This window comes from Apodemus sylvaticus, chromosome 23 (genome assembly GCF_947179515.1).
Source record: "Apodemus sylvaticus chromosome 23, mApoSyl1.1, whole genome shotgun sequence".
Taxonomy (NCBI): Eukaryota; Metazoa; Chordata; class Mammalia; order Rodentia; family Muridae; genus Apodemus; species Apodemus sylvaticus.
The window spans coordinates 24895807-24916027 of NC_067494.1; positions in this window are offsets into that span (position 1 = coordinate 24895807).

Below are 20221 nucleotides of genomic sequence, written 5' to 3' on the forward strand. Positions count from 1 at the left end.
CTGTAGACCAGGCTGGCCTCGAACTCAGAAATCTGCCTGCCTCTGCCTCCCAAGTGCTGGGATCAAAGGCGTGTGCCACCACTGCCTGTACAAAACAGATTTTGGGGACTAGAATAATAGTTTGGTGGTCAGGAGCATATGCTGTTTTTCCAAAGGATAGAAGTTTGATTCCCAGTGTTTATATTATGTTACTCCCAAGTACCTGAAATTCTACATCTAGAGGATCCAATGTCTTTTTCTGGCCTTTGTGAATATTCGCACTCATTTGTAGCCACACACATGTATACACACACACACACAGAGAGAGAGAGAGAGAGAGAGAGAGAGAGAGAGAGAGAGAGAGAGAGAGAGAGAGAGAGAGAGAGAGAAACTCGGACACACACAGACATGCATGCACCCCCAAAATTAATCAGGGATTAAGTTTTTTTTTCACTGCAATAGTTATTCCAAAACCATAAAGTCAGGCTCACTTTTCTGAAACCCCCAAGGTCAGCAGTACCCACTTTCAGGAACTAAGGAGACAGCTCTCATTTTTTTCCCATTTCCAAACAGTGAAAGGACTGCAGTGTGACGTGAGATACTTGGTGCCAAAGACCTGCACCTCCTCATTCCTATCTACAGCAAATCCTGTCCAACAGGGGGGAAAAAAGGAAAAGCAAGACCCAGCTACCAAGCACCTTGTCTCCATTAACACTTCAGGCTGAATCAGCTGCTTTCTGATTCTAATTAACTCTTTCCAAAATAAAATTATATGTCAGCAAAAGCGAGAGAAATGGAGGGAGCATGGTTATTTGGCAACCATAAAACTTTCCATCAGCCAAAAAAATATGTGAACGAAATAAGCTCTTAGGAGCTTACAGTTTCTTTGTCAATAGGAGCCTAATAAATTGAAGTTGGAGATATTTCCTGTTATCCCCCACAGGATTCCATCAATCACCTCTTTGCTTCCTCTCTCTCCATTTTCATCTCAAATAAAGGGGGACAGCTGGCAAGCTCTGGGGGCTTCATTAAAGCAAGCCATATTATTTGTGAAGGAACGAACCTCTTACTAAAGGAGACTGGAGTGCTAGATTGGGTTTATAAATGAGCAAAAGGAAAGGGGATGTTTTGAAGACAGAAAGAAACTTGGGATGGGAAAAGTTTTGGCATCTTCAAAGTTGGTGTTTTTGACGTCACGCCCATGGCTGAACACAAAAGTTCTAAAGATGTGGAGACAAGAGGGTTGAATTAAATATTATCTTTCTGCAACACTATTTGAGTGGCAAGTAGCACCACTTAGGTAGAGAAAGAGGACTCTCTGAGGACAAACTTCAAATATTTTGACTAGGTAAAACATGTAACAAATCACAAAGCTATTTTTCCCCAGAAAGATTCTTAGCCTACCATACTAATAACCCATTTGAATGTGCTCTAAATATAATAAAGTCTGAAGCCCTGGCTGTCTTCTTCCTTGCTTTAAAAACAAAAAAGAAAAACAGATAAACACTTTTGCACTTGGTCATTAAGAGTTAGACCTATCACAGCTCGGAGATGAGACCACTCTAAGCAGTCGTTGAAGGAAAGACCTAGACAGTATATCACACATGCCATGACTGAAGGTCTGGGTAAGTGTACCCAAAGGTCAGCACAAAATACAGAGGAGAAGTAAGAATTACAGCACAGTGGGGAGTTCAGTTTCTCTCTCAGAGCCGTGGTGTTTGAAAGTTGTGCAATACACAAACTTACTTTCATAAAACAAATTAAGGCAAGCAAATTCAATTGTATGGCTTCTACCTCTCAAAATGGAACCCATCACCTGACCAAAAGGACTGCAAAACTCCTGGAAGAACTGAAAGAAGTATTTTGGGTCTCTTAAAAGATTGCATGAGACATGTTAGTACCAATCAGGCCTCTGTAACCATGTCTCTTCCTCTTTATAGGACATAAATCAATCAAAATAAGAGATCTGGATGATATCACTGGTTATGAGAAAAGTTCTTGCTGCAAATAGGCCACCTTTACTTGGAGAAACCTAGACTAGTTTTCTATACTAAAGAGTAACGCATATATCATAACACCACACTGACTCTGTAGGATACTAGAATCTAGAACCAGAATCCCAATGTCTGGCTCTACAGGAAACAGTCTGGGACACTGACTACAGGACACAGATGTCAACAAACTGCAGTGTGTTGCTCCATGATTGGGAATGGAAAGAGGACTGACATGGATAAGATGATGTAAATTCAAATTCCCAATCGCCTTGTATTTGAAGAGCATGTTGCTTGGGCCGTCCTTTATTTATTCCTTGCAGAAGACAGAAGAAGCAACAGCACCCATTTCACTATAGTTTCCATAACAAACCATCCACATCTGGGTGCCTTCAACAATAGAAATTATCTCACTGCTCTAAATATTAAAATTGAAAAATCAGAGTCGGTGGGATTGTTCCCTCTAAGAACTGCAAAGAACAATGTTTTCAGTGCCTCTCCTTTCTTTCCTTCCTTGTGGTTTGCTGATAATCTTAGCTTCTCTGCCACACCACCCTAATTTTGGCCTTTGTTTCCATCGGCATTCTCTCTGTGGGCATATATTGTTCGTAGTTATTCACTATAAGGACACCAGCCACATTGAATTAAATCCCACTCTACTTCAATATGATCTTGTCCTTACTAGTTACCACAATAACTTTGTCTTCAGATAATCCAATATTTAAAAATACTGAGAGGAAGGATTCCAGGATGTGGTTTTTGAAAGGACACTTACAAACCATACTGGAACAACCCACTCCCAAGAGTTGCTATGAGAATGAAATTAATTATGATGTCCTGGGTATATACTCAAAAGATGCTCTAACATATATCAAGGACACATGCTCCACTATGTTCATAGCAGTCATATTTATAATAGCCAGAAGCTGGAAAGAACCCAGATGTACTTCAACAGAGGAATGGATACAGAAAATGTGGTACATTTACACAATGAAGTACTACTCTGAAGTACTATCTGAAGTACTATCATTCTGAGTGAGATAACCAAATCACAAAGAGCACATATGGTATGCACTCACTGAGAAGTGGATATTAGCCCAAAAGCTTGGAATACCCAAGATACAATTCACAGACTATATGAAACTCAAGAAGAAGAAAGCTCAAAGTGTGGATGTTTCCATCCTTCTTAGGAGGAGGAAGAAAGTACTCACTCACGGGAGGAAATACAGAGACAGTGTGGACTAGAGACTGAAGGAAAGGCCATCCAGAGACTGCTCTATCTGGGGATCCATCCCATACACAGTCATCAAACCCAGACACTGTTGTGGATGCTGGGAAGTGCTTGCTGACAGGAGCCTGATTTAGCTGTCTCCAGAGAGGCTCTACTAGAGACTGACCAATACAGATGCAGATGCTCACAACCAACATTTGGATTAAGCACCATGGAGGAGCTAGAGTAAGGACTGAAGGAGCTCAAAGGGTTGTTTATGATTAAGCTCCAAACAACCCCATAGAAAGATCATCAACATCAACCAACCAGACCCCCTATAGCTCCCAGGGACTAAACCACCAATCAAAGAGTACACATGGAGAGACCCACAGCTCCAGTCACATATGTAACAGAGGATAGCCTTGTCAGACATCAATGGGAGAAGAGACCCTTGGTCCTGTGAAAGCTTGATGCCCCAATGTAGGGGAATGCCAGGACAGGGAGGCGGGAGTGGGTTTGTGGGTGGGGAAATACCCTCGCAGAAGCAGAGGGAGGGGGAACTGGGAAAGGAGATAATATTTGAAATGTAAATAAAGAAAATATCCAATAAAAAAAATCTGAAACAAGCTAGATAAATGGCAAACAACACATTTACATGACCTCTCAATTGCCAATGGCTCTCCAGATGGGTCCTTAATTCTGACGTCTAGTTACAACCTTGGATTCTGCCATCTCCAGCCCACCTTCCACCTTGCCCTGTTACGTTCAGTCATGCCATTCTCCTGCTGACAGTTCCTCGGTGGCTACCCATCCATGTTGTAGAGTCTAGTCTTGGAAACAGAGTGTACAACACCCGGTCTCCATGGATTTACTGGTACCCCGGTCTCCAGCCTGCTTCCCCGTGTCTTTTCTTCTCTCTGGGTCATCTCTACTCTGGCCAGGCTGAGCCACACATTATATCCTCTTCTCTCTCTCACACACTTAAGTATTGTCCCTCCCTTTTCTTTTATAATCTGGAATGCCGCTCACAGTCCATCTGTAATGCACCCTCATTGTTTATGATTAAGCTCAGAACATCTTCAGCGAAATCATCCATGGCATAGGCCTGAACAGTCGACTGTTTTCCTTTTGTCTGCTCCATGGGTCTTACACGTTGCATTAGCCATGTCCTGATTCTTGGGGGACAGCTTTGTTATGTGTTCTTGAACTTGGCTCCAGTGAGCTTCCCCTTTCTCAGGAAATCACACTGCAGATGGTGAATTATTTCACCACTTTATCTCTTCAGATTTTTTTTTCTCAGCATAACCCTTGATTTCCATCCTTGTAATTCAGCATATTTTTAGAAAATACATTCTTATAAAAAAAACAAGAACACTATCATTTTACCTCTTTCTCCTCATTTTCTAGTCCTAGCACATTTTAGTTAAGGCAACACAAATTTTAGTAATGGCTGCTAAGTATTTATTAAATTAAAACATCTTTTTACTTGTCTAATAAATCAATCATTTAATTGAATACAAAACTCATTTCAGCCACAAATCACCAGCCCTTATTGAATTTCTTTTACACAGTACTTTTCATTTTATAAGAGTTTGCCATGAAAGCTTAGACTAGGAAGAAAATAAAAGACTAAACTAAAAAAAAAAATAGCACACAGGGTTGGAAATATGAGGTGTTCCATTCTCTCAGAGGAGAAGAGGAAGGGTGGGAGAGGGGCTGTCTGAGGGGGAGACTGGGAGGAGGGGGTAGGGATCAGGATTCAAAGTGAATTAATGAATTAATTAATAGGGGAAGTGGCACAGATAAACCCACTGTCTTCAGCAGGTGAGTCTATCCCCCAAATCACCATGCTCATATTAGGCTGAGATGCTTGTATTTTTCCATTTATCATCAAGGACGGGTAGGAATCCTAAGATGCTATCAAGTAAGCTATCAAACTTATTCCTTCCATTTCCACATTTCCACAGAAAACAAGCAGTTTCAGGTCCTTCTGATGAGCCATTGCTTGTTGACCGATTTAAGAAGACAGCAGTTACTTGTAGCAGAATCCCCCTCCTCCGATTAATTTAAATATTAATACAACAGGCCTGTGATTGGACAGGGAAAAGGGAGGAAGAGCTAAGAGTTTCAGAGACAAAGACAGGAGGAGAAGGTGAAGGAAGGAAGAGGGAGGAAGAGAAAGAGGATCCAGATTCTGCATGGCTTTAAATACCCACAGGTAGCTATGAATATCATGTAGGATAGAATGATTTGGATAACTTGTCTAATCTAGGTGGGCAGCTTCTACCATCATCAATTGTCTCTGAATTTATTGTGTGGGCATCTTGTGAACTGAGAAATTATTGATATATAAAACTGACTGCTAATTATAAGCTTCTAGAGTGTTGATTTACTGAGTTAAGGGGATTTGTGTCAACTGACCACAGGGAGTAGATGGCTGGGGCCCAAGAGTAGCTGGTGATAGCACAGGATGGTCCATTTTTTTTTTAAATTCCCACAACAGTTGGTCTCTTTGATCTCCTAGTTGCTAAACATGAAGAACCTGATCGTTCCAGATGGTAACGCCTGTTTTATTCCTTGATGGAAGCCGATATCGTTAAGGCATCAGGGCCTATAAAGTCCAAGCTAGGCTCAAACTCCATGAATATATGATCAGTTGATGGTAAGAGAGATTATTAGTGATTCCCAATATGTTATAGTTCTAATATATTTCACTTTTTGGGGAAATGCAGCACCGTATCATGGCTATTTATTTAGTGTGTATTTTACATATTTCTGGAAGGGTGGTTCCACATTCTTGGAAGATGATGTCTCTCAGCTTGCCTCCAACCATGCCTTCTCCAAGGTTTCTGTCATGCTGTTGGTCCAATAGGTTTGATTCTATAGAATATAAAAAGAGCAGTCACTTACCCATTCTTCCCTGCATTGTTGACCATGTTGTTATCAATAATGACAAAATAATAGATCTGTCACCCACTAGTTTTCAGACAGTGACATTCTGAAGGCAAGTAAAGCAAACCTATGCTAGAAACATAGATTAATTCCTACCAAGATCTTCCCCATAATGGAAGATGTTAATGTACTCAGTGTTTCACCCAGTGAGTGGATGCTCTAAGTTTTAATGCTATTCCTGAGTGGAGGTGGAAGGTCAATTTATCCAAAATGTTCATTCAATCCATCTCTGTTGCTGGTTAGATGGATTCTTGTGAGCATGGCTAGAAGAATTTTGTGAAGCAAGATAATGTAATGATGGGTTCATGAAAAATCTATATGCCTGATTCCAAGTATGCAAGCACTATTGTTTGAACGTTGGTCTCTAATGAGCATAGACAATGTCAGCTGTCCTATTCTGTCTATCTGCCTGGGTTGTCTATATGGAGAGGATTCTCTTTGGAGACTACATGGAATAAATACAAGGATCTTCACCTTACTTGGATTTCTATATATCCACTCCCAACTTTGTAACCAAGATCTCCATAATCCTTGTTTTCTAATCATTTTTAAGCAAAGATAAGCCCTTTCTTTATCGACGATATTTTTTATATAATCCATTTGCAGAGACAGACAGGAGAGAGAGGGGGGTTGAAACACTGATTATTTTAAGAGACCACTTGAGCAATCAGAATGCCTGGGAGATTAAAAACTGAACATTGTCACATAATTCCTACAAAGGCTTTGAAAGACTCAAAAGATGATTTCATGTTCTTGTTAAGACTTTAATTCATACTTGAAATATTCAGCAGACACATAATGCTGATATTTGTCCCTTCAAACATGAATTATTTGACAACCCATAAATCATCCTTTCCAAAAATGTCAGCAATTTAAATACATAGAGATAAGAAATAGGTTTCAGAGTGAGGTAAATAATTCCAAACAAATGTGAAGGAATTCTAGAAAGAAAGGGATGCTTCCTTCTCTGTGAAGTGCTAAGTCAGAGAGGAGATGGAAAAGAAAGCGGTCCAGGGAATAAGCTGGACTTCGTTAACATGGGACATGTCTTTTACTTCCATATTCAGGTCACATTTTAAAAGAAGCGGAGCACAAGAGCTTGCCACATACTTTCCCAGACAAACAATTTGAGCGGTACAGGATTTTCTCTATGATGCTTCTCCAGGCATTTTTGTTCCCCTTCTTTCCCAGTACACATCAGAGCTACACCTCATAAATCAGTGTTAAAAACCACTCAATGCAGTGGGAATAAAATTTTAATGTCCTCTTGGTCATTTATTACTAAACAGTCTTAATAACTTTTGGTTGACTGCCTCACAAGCTACATGTCTGAATCCAAACATAATAACATACTCATAATAATATAGGAAGTGTCAATGAGATTAAAATAGTAAATATCAGCACATTTGTCCCAGTCTAGTAGGAGACTGAGGATGGAGTCACAGATCTGACATTTAAGCTGGCACTGACAAACACTATATTAGTTACTGTTCTGTGACTGTGATAAAATACCATGACCAAAAGCATCTCCAGAAAAAAAACCTATTTTACTTTACAGTTATGGAAAAGATTTCATAATGGAATTAGGAATCTTTCACACACAGAAAGCAGAAAGAAAGAACAGGAACTAGAGTGAGGCTCTGAATCTTTAAAGCCCTCCCCAGTAACATACTTCCTTCAGCAAGGCTCTACCTCTTAAATGTTCCCACAAAACTACAAATCAATGCCACCAACTGTGTTCAAATTGGGTCTGTGGGGTGTATTTCTCATTCATACCTCTACAGGTACTAAGGAATGAAGCCGTTTCCAGAAGCATCACTCCCAGTCTGAAATTTTGCCCTTTCTTTCTTGGATTCCTGATGTATCTCCATGGTGTGCCTTCTTGCCTTCATCCTGCATTCCAACAATTAAAAAACAAACAAACAAACAAAACAACAACAACAAAAACCCAGCATGGTTGCATCTGTCATAGAAATATCCTACTCCTGGTACTAATTTCTATATTTAGTATTTTTCTATTACTGTGATAAAACACCACGATGAAGGCAACTTGTAGAAGAGTTTATTTGGGTTTACTGTTCCAGAGGGTTAACATCCATGATGGTGGAACAAAGGTATGGTGGTGGGAACAGGAGTATGAAGGCTTATATCATCAACTTCAAGCACAAAGGAGACAGAGAGAGAGAGAGAGAGAGAGAGAGAGAGAGAGAGAGAGAGAGAGAGAGAGAGAGAAGTGGTAGTGTATTGGGTTTCCAGTGACATACTTCTTCCAGCAAGACCACACCTCCTAAATCTACTCAATAGCACTATACCTGGGAATCACATATTCAAACATCTGACCTATGCAGGGAAAGCATTCTCATTCAAACGATTAAATAGTAGATGGGACTTTGTGACACACCACTTTTTTTTCTCCCCAATCCTATTAACCAAGCAAAGTGACACCTTCAAAATTGGTTTCTTCAACATTGGAGACATCTTTTATATACTCAGTTTTATGGAGCTGATAAAAGAATCTTGGTTAGGTTGCAGAAAGGAGCAGTAACATGGTTACTCTTGCTACAGAAGGGCTCGTTGAGATATGACAACCCTGTGCTTCTATCAGCAGATAGCATCTCACTATGCACTGCTAAAGCACCAGAGCTTCTGTCTAGTACAGATGCACATGTTACATACAGGAAACAGTGCAAAGCTTCAGCTTGGTGTGTAGACTTGCCTGGGCCTGAGCCTACGAAGGAGACAGTACTGCTGCTGCTGCTACTGTTGCTGCTGCTGCCGCCGCCACCACTGCCGCCACTGCCACCACCACCACAACCACCACCAGCAGCAGCAGCACCACCACCACCACCACCAGCACCACCACTACCACCACCACCACCAAAGCAGATGCCAAAGCTGCTGGTGGATCCAACAAACCAACCAATGGAGTCAAGAGGTACCTAAGGAGGGAGCTCCTATTATTACTTCTCTTGCCTCCATTCCAATCCAGGGCACCCTCCTCATGCACACACAACATTTAAGGATGAATGCATTAGTTTTCAGGGTATGCTATTGCTGCTCTCTGTTTTTATTTTAAAATGACAAACTTAAGTGTCATTTGTTAAAGGTACTTTAGCGAAATCTTTGATGTGCTTTATATGCTTTATAAAAGTTTATTCATATTCTCAGAGCATACTTAAAGTGAGTTTAGAATTTATCTCCTCCATATCCTTAACAGGCAGGATCGGTTGAGAAATACAAAGTAACTGACACACTGGCCTGGTCAGAAGGTCATTTGTGAAGGCAAAGGCTGGGATAGCAGTTCAAGGTGTGCGTGTTTTGTGTGTGTGTGTGTATGTGTGTGTGTGTGTGTGTGTGTGTGGTATATGTGCATTTGTGTGTATGTGTATGTGGTATGTGTGTTTGTGTATGTGTATACATGTGTATGTGCAAATGTTCATGTAAGCACAGGGTGATTTCAGAATACTTTGCATTTAGTCTGCAACCCTACTTCTAAATTCAAAGCATGCATTTAAATTCTAATTTTTAAATATTCTACGTGCTTGCTGAACATGAATTGTGATGCTTTTCAACTTTCCCCAACTGGAAACTTTCTCAGTTGAGCCATCAATGAAGAACAGATGAAGACACAGATCACAGATGAACGCTTGGCGTCTTTTATGAAAGGTAAATAGAACACTGAAGCCTGGCCTGGCCTGTGTAAGACTCCCCATCATCCACACGATCCTTCTGCCTCAGCATTCACTTAATAGCACTAAAATATGCTGGGCTGTGCAATGCAGCGAAGGCTACACCATGGACAAAGCAGCGCCACACCCTTTACTGGAATACAGTTACCTTTGTACTTGTATTTGCACGGAAATTGTCTGCACATCTATAGATTAAATGCACCTTCCAGAAGAAAATCCCACATCATTACTGAACTGCAATTTCATACTCCCAAGCCAGAAATTTCCATTCTGTCAGAATCACTCAGGTTACCTACAGTTTCAAAATACCAAAATCATTTTACTGGAACTACATTTTTTTCCAACACTAGGCCAAGGATAAATGTGGTTACATTGATTTCTCACAAACGAACCTGAAACCCTTGATTTGAAATGAGAAAACCATTGTGTGCAATTATTTTCAGTCTTAGGGATATTTAATTGGCTCTCTCTCTCTGCCTCTCTCTGTCTCTATGTCTCTCTCTGTTTCTCTGTCTCTCATTCTGTGTCTCTGTCTCTCTTTATCTCTGTCTCTCTGCCTCTGTGTCTTTTTCACTCTCTGTGTCTCTCTGTGTCTCTGTCTCTCTTGTTTTTTGTCTCTATATGTCTCTGTCTCTGTCTCTGTCTCTCTCCTACTCAGTCTCTGTTTCTGTCTCTCTCTGTCTCTCTGCCTCTGCCTCTCTGTCTCTCAAGTCTGTGTGTTCCACACACACAAACACACCTGTCTTCCTGTAGCATGTAGTGTATGAACAAATAGGATGACGGGCTATGGCAGACATCAAATCTCTCGCTGTGTTACTCTTTGCATTTATTTTTTGGAACCATGGTTTCTGACTTAGCGCAGAGCTCGCTGTTTTACCTGGCCAGCCAGCCCCATGGACTCACCTGTCTTCCTCAGCCCGAGTTCTGTGGTTGAAGAATAAATATTGCCATTATGCTATTGCGCACAGTTTTGGTTTGTTTTTGTTTTGTTTTGTTTTGGTGTTTTGTTTACATGGATTCTGGGCATCTAAGCTATGGGCCTCACAGTTCTGAGGCCCCTCCATTGAGTCACCTCCATAGCCCAACTTAATTGACTTTCAGAAAATACTGTTGGCACCTTTGTGAGAAACGAAAACAAAAGTTGGTCTTTTGTTTCCAATATCATAAAGAAATAGCTTTTGGATTAAAAGAACCCCTCCCTCTCTCTGTTACATTCACTTTACTCTAGATGCTGCCAACTGTTTCCCTCCTAAGCCCTGCAGCAATGAACCCAGGGTAATCAGCTACTAAGTCAGGGTAGACTTTCGGCAGCCCAACCTTGACATTCAAGACAGGGATGTTTACTCTTCAGATGGGAAGTGAGATATCAGCCACAAGCTTTGGCTCTGAAGAGCTTTGGTTGAGAAGATAATTATCACATATCTATTAACCAATAGACATCACAAATAGATGACTCTGCCTTTGCCACTGACAACATTTAGAAACTGAGCAGTGCCTGTTTGCCCTGCTTTCCAGCTCTCCTTGCTCTCTCCGTGACCCCACCCAACTTCTGCATAGCTTCAGCCACATGAAGACTCTGACAGGAGTCCATGGAGATCAAGAGAAGTTTACGTTTCCCCGGCCCTGACCTGTTGCTGCAGTATTTGTCACAAGGTTGCTAGAGTCCCTCTTTCACCTTGTTCTGTCTGTTTCCTAAAGGCATCAGCTTTGCCAGACAGACCTCATTTACACCTCCTCCCCTTCTGAACTTTCCCTCTCTTTGGGAGGAAGGTGAGATCATGCCAGGGCGGCTTTAGAACTGTTTCTTCAGTCTCACAGATTCCTATATGAGAGTGAACTCTGTTCAACTGCTGCCAACCCTGGGACACTGCCATTAACCAAGTCCCACTCCTTTTCCTATACCTGCCCAGGATTCAGAATGAAGTACTGTACCACAACATGGAACCTAACAGAGTTTAGGCACTTGTAGTTCCAGAACACAATAAGAACCCACTCACACGTAGGAAAACAATGAACCAATCATGTGGTAATTCATTACCTGAAGATACCCAAGGTAACGCAATAGTTATCTTTAATACCATTCCTAGCTGTAACCATAGACACTAGACATTAAGTTCATTTGTCTGCCTACACGAGCATGTCTTCTAAAGACATGGTATTATTATTTTCAATTATTAGTTTAATAAAGATAGGCATAAGTGAATTTAAAGTTACAAATTTGATCAATATGGCTGCTGTGACTTAAATGCATACTTCAGGGAAATATCAAATACCCCAAGTTTCTGCATTAGAGGGCCAAAGAGCAGGGCAGAAGGAAATTATGCAATTTTTGTGCAACTTAAGGAGATCAGCAAGTGGCTTCTATGAGACAATGCTGCTGTCTTAGGTCTGGATATGAATTTGCTCCTCTTCACCTAATCACTCGTTTAAGATGACTGGGATCCCCAACTCTGTATCCTAATTACTACAACACACGTTCTAACGCCTACATCTTAAAAAAGATAAATGGATAATAGACTCTTACTCTTCTAGAATAAACTAAATTCCAAATTATTTAATTATTTATTGAGTAGACTAAAATTACTTCAATCTATAGGCCCTGAACTCACCTAAATGCAATAAATATAAATTTATAAATTCAAAGTTTACTTTCAATAAACCCACATATAGGCTTTCTATACTGATACATTGATATCTAAAGTTTTCTCTACACTAAGTCAAAAATATACTTCAGTCTTTGTACTTCTGAGGTAGAATAGGCTTTGATGTATTTTAACCTAGACTTAAAGGAGAGAAAGATGTTCTCAGAGAAAGGTAAGGCACCTATGAACAAGGGCTGACACTTCTCCAGGAAGACAGACTCCCAGCTACTAAGACAGGTACTCAAGTGTGGATAATGGCTCCTCAAGGGGGAGCTGTCTGATGATTCTTTATAAAATCCAGCAATCATTGGGACAGAAGAGATATAAGTCATTGAGTAAGAAGAGCACTTGCTGGTCTTTCAGAGGACCCACATTTGGTTCCCAGCACCCACATCAGGCAGTTCATAGCTGCCTATAATTCTAACTCCAGGGCCTCTGACATTCTCTTTGGTCTTCTGCAGAAAGTTGCCTTCATGTGTGCATACCCACAGGCACATCCACAATCATATGTATAATTAAACACTCAAAGGCCAATCTTTTAAATATGAAATGAAACAATATTATTAATTTCTCCTTCCTCACCTGATCCTGCCCCACTCATTTTTCTCTCACTAGGAAGTACAGAATTTTCCTCTCACTAGAAAGTAGACAAATTTCTCCACATGTCTAAATAGTACTGTGGCAATTTTCTGAAATGCTTTAAGATTGTTGACTATGACCTAGCCTAGGCCTTTGGTATGTTTTATAAATGACATCTGAATCCATTAAAGGCTCACAACAAGAATCTTGATGCCTGTTTCTATTGACTATACTTTGTCTTGACAGGATAGACACAGCCCATGAATATACTCAGGAATGATGGGGTTTCATGTTATTTATTATTTTCCTGAGTCAATATGAAATATATTCTATCATCATTTCAACAGGGAAAACTAAATGTTTCCTATTTTATACTAGGTCAATCACTACCCAATTGAGATTTGTAGATTACTCCATAGAAAACTGTTGTTAGGTCTCTTAGATAGTAGTTGAAAATTGGTATCAGTAATGACCATTATATAAGTAGAGTGAAGGACATGAACTGTATTTTCGATATGGTATATTCCCTTACAAACAAAAAATGAATGAATATAGAATACATGTAGTACTGTGCTCTTAACTATCTTACAATATTTGCTACTCAAGTAAATACTATTCACAACATACTCCTTGAAATTATGATACATGGAAGAAGAAATGTTGTCATATTCAAGACAGTGGCTCATAGACCTAGAGCTGCCACTCTGTGTCCTGGTCATGATTCTAGGCACATTTACACAGGCAAGTTAAAATCACTGCTAACTCCATCAGCTATAGATGAGATCCAGTCTTCACAGGAAAAAATTCTATGTGCAATTTCCTTAATTCTTATAGAAATCTCCACATCCCTGATCATGCAAAATGTGTCACCTTTTTATATCCCTACCTGTCATGCATTAAGTGATCAGCTATGTTCCTATATTCCAATTGGTGAAAGGTTTTGTAAAATGTGTACCATCTTTTTGCAGACAAAACAAAACAAAAAAACCTATGCTCTAAGACTATACCACTGTTAAGAGGTAATGAGTTAGAATAACATTCTGAGAACTGTCAACCATTACATTCCAGAATGTTCATAAGTATACACTAGCTACTAGCATATTTTAATGCATGTAATATATTGATAAAACAAAATGATTTAAGGTTAATGTTTATCAAGGTTTTGTAGATTCTTATATCTTCTGACATTTTTGACACATGCATCTTCTTAAGCAGTTCTCCAACTCTATCTCATTTCTTCTGGCTCTTTCTTTTCTTTTGTCTTTTTCTTTCTTTCTTTTCTTTCTTTTTTGTAAGGTTAGATCACTCTATTTTCCCATCTGTTATGGAGAACATCAGTCAGAAAATATAGAAACAGGTGGGGGAAAAAAAGGTTTTATATTCCTTACTTTGTGGCTTTATATGCCTAAATGGTAATTGCAACTTACTGTTGCTCTGTCTGCCTGTCTGGTAACGGGTCTAATTAAACATTGATTTGTATCTACATAATAGGGACCCTCAGTACCCATGGGAAGTACTATTCCAATCATAAATATATACTCTACATTTGCCATCAATCAAGAGGAATTATAAAAGGAAAAGTATTTTCCAATCTCTTACTAAAGAGCTAGCAAACCATGAAGAGCCCCATTGCCTCATTAATGTCTCTTTATGTTCCCCTTCCAACCATGCCCTCATTTCTCTTATTCTACTGACTAAATCCTCCCTCTTCAAAGTCCAGGGAAGAACTGAGAATTCCTAGATAGAATGATATACTGGTGCCAACTCTGGTCGGGCCTGATGCCTTCAGCCTACTATTCTGCTTCCAGCTCCATCCCATACATCCCTGTTTCCATCTTTGAATACTTCCCTAAGGTTCCTTACCGATCATGCCATGTGACTTCACACCTCACTTAACACCCTCCCACAGAACTAATGCATGTGTAAATGCTCATCTCTTCAAATAGATTAATCAGGGGCTGTGAGAAAAGTTATTTGTTTTTCTATATCTTTGTGTGAAAGAAAACTTGCTTTAACATATGTTGCTACAAAAGTTAACTCTGGACTTTTCAAAAGATGCCATATCATTCCTCATCACTGGAAGCTGTTCCTCCGAGGCATGACACACAGCAGACTCTCCAGAGAAGTGATCATACACAGGGCGCAGAACCTCAGAGTTGAGGTCTGCTCCAGGAATAGAAACTGACACTTCAGAGGAGCTGCTTTAATCTAGGCAGTGGTTCTCACCGGGTGAGGTGTGAACCCTTTGGGGGTTGAATGACCCTTTCCCAGGGGTTGCCGAAGACCATTGGAAAACACATATGTTAACATACAATTCATAATAGGAGAAAAATTGCAGTTATGAGGCAGCGATGAAAACAAATTTTTAGTTGCGGGTCACCATAACATGAGGAACTGTATGAAAGGGTCACTATTTTGGAAAGTTTGAGAACCACCGCTCTTGACTGAAGGTTTTTGAAATTCTAGGAAAAAGCCTCTGGGGAAAAAAAAAGCAACACGAGGTGGTAGAAAGTTTTGAACTCTAAGTAAAAATAGCTTCATAGTTTTTGTAGAGACTTTAATCATCTGAGGTAGAAAATTTTGAGAAACGTATAGCAGCTTCAAGTACAAAAGGAACTGAACCGAATTGAAGTCATTCCATATCCTACAAAGAAACATTATAGAGCACACACGGATTATACTGTGTGTATTGGAAGTGAAGCTCCAAGCAGTATAAAATGAGAGAAAATAGACGTGGGAGATGGAGGGGGAGCACTTTAACAGTATGATGACAGACGAGGGGTGGCAGGCCTGTGGGCGAAGCGCCAAGAGGAAGAATTCCAACAGCGAGTACAGTTACTTATTGGGACAGAGCTGAGCATGAGTGCAGATGTTCATAAAGGTTTGGAAGGAGTAAGCCAGATGCCAGCTCTCGAGAAAATCTGGACCACGGTTTAAAGCAGGTGTGTGTGCATTGTACAGTGGTCTGAAAGGAAAGGCTGAAGAGTAATCCCTGGCAGTGGGTCAACGGCCTCATGATGTTCAGGCCGCGGGAAGGGGAAACCTGGGAGTGAAGAAGAAAGTCTGGGGACAAGAAGGATGCCCTGATGACTGGCATGAGCACCTCGTCCGTCTGAGTTGTCCTTAGGGAGCTTACGTGTATGATGTGTGTGAAGTGCAGCAAGTAAGTTAGCTTGTGATTGTCCAAGACTTTTCTTTCTTTCCCTTGCTATGTATCCTGGAATGGCTGTGGGCACCCAATTTCCTGCCTTCCTCTCCTTCCCTGGTAAAATGTTACACCAACTTGAGGGAGCCGTGAGACGCCCATTTTGTGGACCAAAACAGTCATTGTCATTCTAGGTATGTCTGTGATAGATTTCTAGGAAGGATGAGCATTTAAACTGGCAAACTGGGAAAAAACAGTGGGGGAGGGGGGCATTTCACTGTGCTTCGTCCTATCAGCTCCTGGCCTGACAGAGCAAAAAGGCAAAGGCAGTGTGAATCTTCACTCTGCCTGGTGAATCGGATGTAGGTCTTCTGCTTCTCGGGCATTAAGGCTCAGACTGCAACTCTATCCTGAGTTCTCAGGCCTCCCAACCACACCACCAGTACGGAGTCTCTAGCTGAGTCTGGATGAGAGATCATGGGAATTGTCAGCCTCCAGCATCATGTGAGCTAATATCCTTTGACAAATATACATATATGTAAGCATACAATATATTCTATTGTGCATACCTACAACGTATATATACCATTGTCATGTTTGCTCTGTTTCTCTGAAAGCACATCTTCTGCACTGCATTTTTCTGTAGAAACATAGCATTACCTGCCCAGGGAGCTGTGAGGAGAAACAGGGCAGGGCTCACCAGAAAACCTATGATCCCCTAACACACTTGGACTAGGCCTTTGATGCACTCACCGAATCCCTAACAACCTTCACATCCGTAGCTCAATCTTCTTCTTCCGTATTACTAGGCTAAGTGCATGTCTGGTGCTCAGTAAATAGTGGGGGTCAAATCAGTCCCCACAAATGATAAAGTTGTTCTTTGCAAAGTTTGCATGTGGGAGCCTACTCCCAGAATAAAAGATGTGTGCCTGGTTTGCAAGAATTTAAATGTTACCATCTTCTTCAGAAAGTGCAGGTTTTCCTTTAAATCCACATGAATTATTCATCGGCTTTAATTCTGTCTTGTTGACCTAGAATTCCATGGCCCTGCAATGCTGCCACATACCAAGCATCTTCTAGGAATAAAGGTCTGTCCTGAAGCTTCAAATAACATAGACGCTCCTGTATCTCTATTTGCTGGTGCTTCGTGTGACAGCACATCATAAGCCCTCCTTAAAGTCATCTCCTCTCTAGTGGAGGAAATTCATCTGCCAGCACTGCCCAGAGCACAGAATGCATTCCTTCCCTGGAAATGCATGCGTAAATATTTAATGCAAGCATGAATGTGAAGAGCTTCTGTCAGCTGCAGGAAAAGGAGCTGATGGGAGAGGGAAAATAAACGTCATTTGAGAAGATTAAATGAACTGAAAAATGGCCTCAGAAGTATTCTATAACTCTATAGTAAACAAACGCTGGAGACCAAAACAAAAAACAAAAAGCAAAAAAAACAAAATCAAAAAACGAAACAAACAAATAAACAAAACCACATGGAATGCTTGTCCATGCAAGAAAAGTGAACAAGGTACAGAATATTCAGGAGGTTCCAGTCTGAAGTAAAATCCAAGCTAGGACGGTGCCAACCACTGTCTACAGCCTGCCTTATAAATCAGCCCTGCCTCTAGGGAAGACAGATGGCTTAGTATCTAACACAGACATAACCACAGCCCAAGCTGAGTGAGACCTTCCAGAATCCAGAGAACAAGAGTGCCTTAGAGGAAAGATAAATTGGGCTCTCTTTAAACCCCACTGAAGCCGTTCCTCCGGCAACTCCAGGTACAGCAGGGGGCACCAGCATCTTCCAACACACAGGCTACCAGCTGTACAACCTTGGCAAGACAGCCTGTAACCACAGCCATGCGATGGTGTGTCATTAACTCAAGCCCTCGAGCCCCGGGGTCTTCCAGACTGTGCTCAGGCATGGCTGGAGTCGGCTTTTGAAGGTTGAGAGCATCTGCATTCCAGGGCTGTGTCGGAGCAGGGAATGTTAGTCAGCTTTCCTCAGCACAGAAAGTACCAGACTTATTCCCTGCCAAGTTCTAAATAAACGAGGTAGGCAGGACGCACAGGGTCATAGCTGCCCAGGCTAAAGGCCCACGCACTTCTGTTTCCAGGGAAGTCAGAATGAAATAACAGAGCCCTGAAAGCACCAGTAGCTTCTCAAAGCCAGGAAAACCCTGTGGGGTCAAGGCAGCTCAGAGGACTGATCTCAGCGACCACTTAAAGCAAGACTCTCTTGCATAAGTCATCCTTTTTGTGTGGTTCATTTTGATTAACTTGCCTTGTGAATATAGGACATCTCGTACACCAAGGACGTCCATGCTAGAAATGGCTTTGTAGAGGGTGTATTTTTCAATTTCAACACTTTAAGAGATAGAATAAATCTCAGATGAGATAAAATAATGCCCTATGATAAATGGTAGAGTTTCAAATAGTCCTTCTTCAAAAGGCGTCTAGGAACCTATCACATATAGACAGACACATTCTGATATCTCCACTCCTGGATCCAGATTTTAGACTTGATAGGTAACTCTTCATTCTGTGAGAGTCTCAGTTATGTTAAGTTTCATAGCTAATGTAGGAAGCTACTCACCATTATGAGAATGTTTCTCTAAGAAACCTCAGGTCCTCTACCATTGACTTAATGAAGTACATATTTGGAGAGCAAAGCTTTTGAATAGTGAGCAACCTATTACTTATCAATTGCCAGGTCATGTTATCAACTGCCATGACACGATATATAACAATTACTGTACCGAATCCCACATCATTTGTTAACCCAGTTTATTAGATCCTTGCATGATACTGTGGATCGAAGCACATATGCCATACGGTCCCAGCTCTTAAGCAATTTGCACCCTGAAGACACAATTATCACAGGACATGTGAAGAACCATTACACAATAAAGAAGATGCTCCTTGAGAAGTAATGTATAGGCGAATCTTTTGGGAGGAAGCAGCACTACAATTTTCATAAAAGACATTCAAGTTAGATGCTGTGGTTTGAGTGTGCATGTCCTCCCTGAAATCATATGATCATACTCTACCCATTAAGATGACGTCATTCAGGTGGGAGTCTGTGGGGAACAATTAGGTTGTGGGGGCAGAGCCTCACTAATGTGGCCATCATCTTTATAATGAGGCCTCAGCAACACATTTATTATTACTGTGTGAAAATACATAGAAAATGATGGTCAATTGCCCACAAAGATGGCCCTCACTGGTACCATCAAGGTTGGCACTTTGGCCTTGGACTTCTCAATCCCCAGACCTATGAAGAACAAGTTGCTATCACTCATAATCTGAACTTCTCCAAGAAATATTCCTGTGTGATGCTCTGCAGAAAGGCTAGTTTGTGTCTACCCTTCATAACCATTATGAACAACCATTACGTCTTGCTGTTATGGGAGTGACTCTTGACAATGCCCTGTGGCCACCTCTCCCCAAGACTCTCTCTGAGCCAGTTTGATTTACTCTTTGGACTCACCTGGAGTTCCTCTTTGGAGATCATTGAACAGAAAACATCCAGCCAAATTATATTAGTCTGAGAACAAAGACTTAGTAATACCTAGAATATTTTTGCCTCCAATTCCCTGCTTCCCTAGGGTCTCCTTGGACCTCTGGGGTCAAGAAAGCTGCTGGAATTTGAAACAATGGGTGATGCTTAGGATTTTGTGAAATATTTATGTTCACTCATGAATTTGAGGGACATTTAAAAGATGATATAGGCACAGATTCTTCACAGCCTACCAGTCATGTTCCTCTCATGGTCAGGCGGCTGAATGGGAGGGGCAGTTTGCTTTCATCCAGCATTTCCAGATAGCATACTGTAATGGGTATGGTGGAAAATCAAAAATGCAACCCACACATAACTGCAAAGCCAAAAATGTATAAGTCAAAGACTGTAAATTAGGACCTCAAGATGCACAACTGTGAGTGGACCACAACCACACTTTCTAGGGCAGATAGCTGAAGGCCAGGAGTTGCTAATTCCCGGGCATCTTTGTTCGTTTTTTCAAATGCCACCGAACATTATC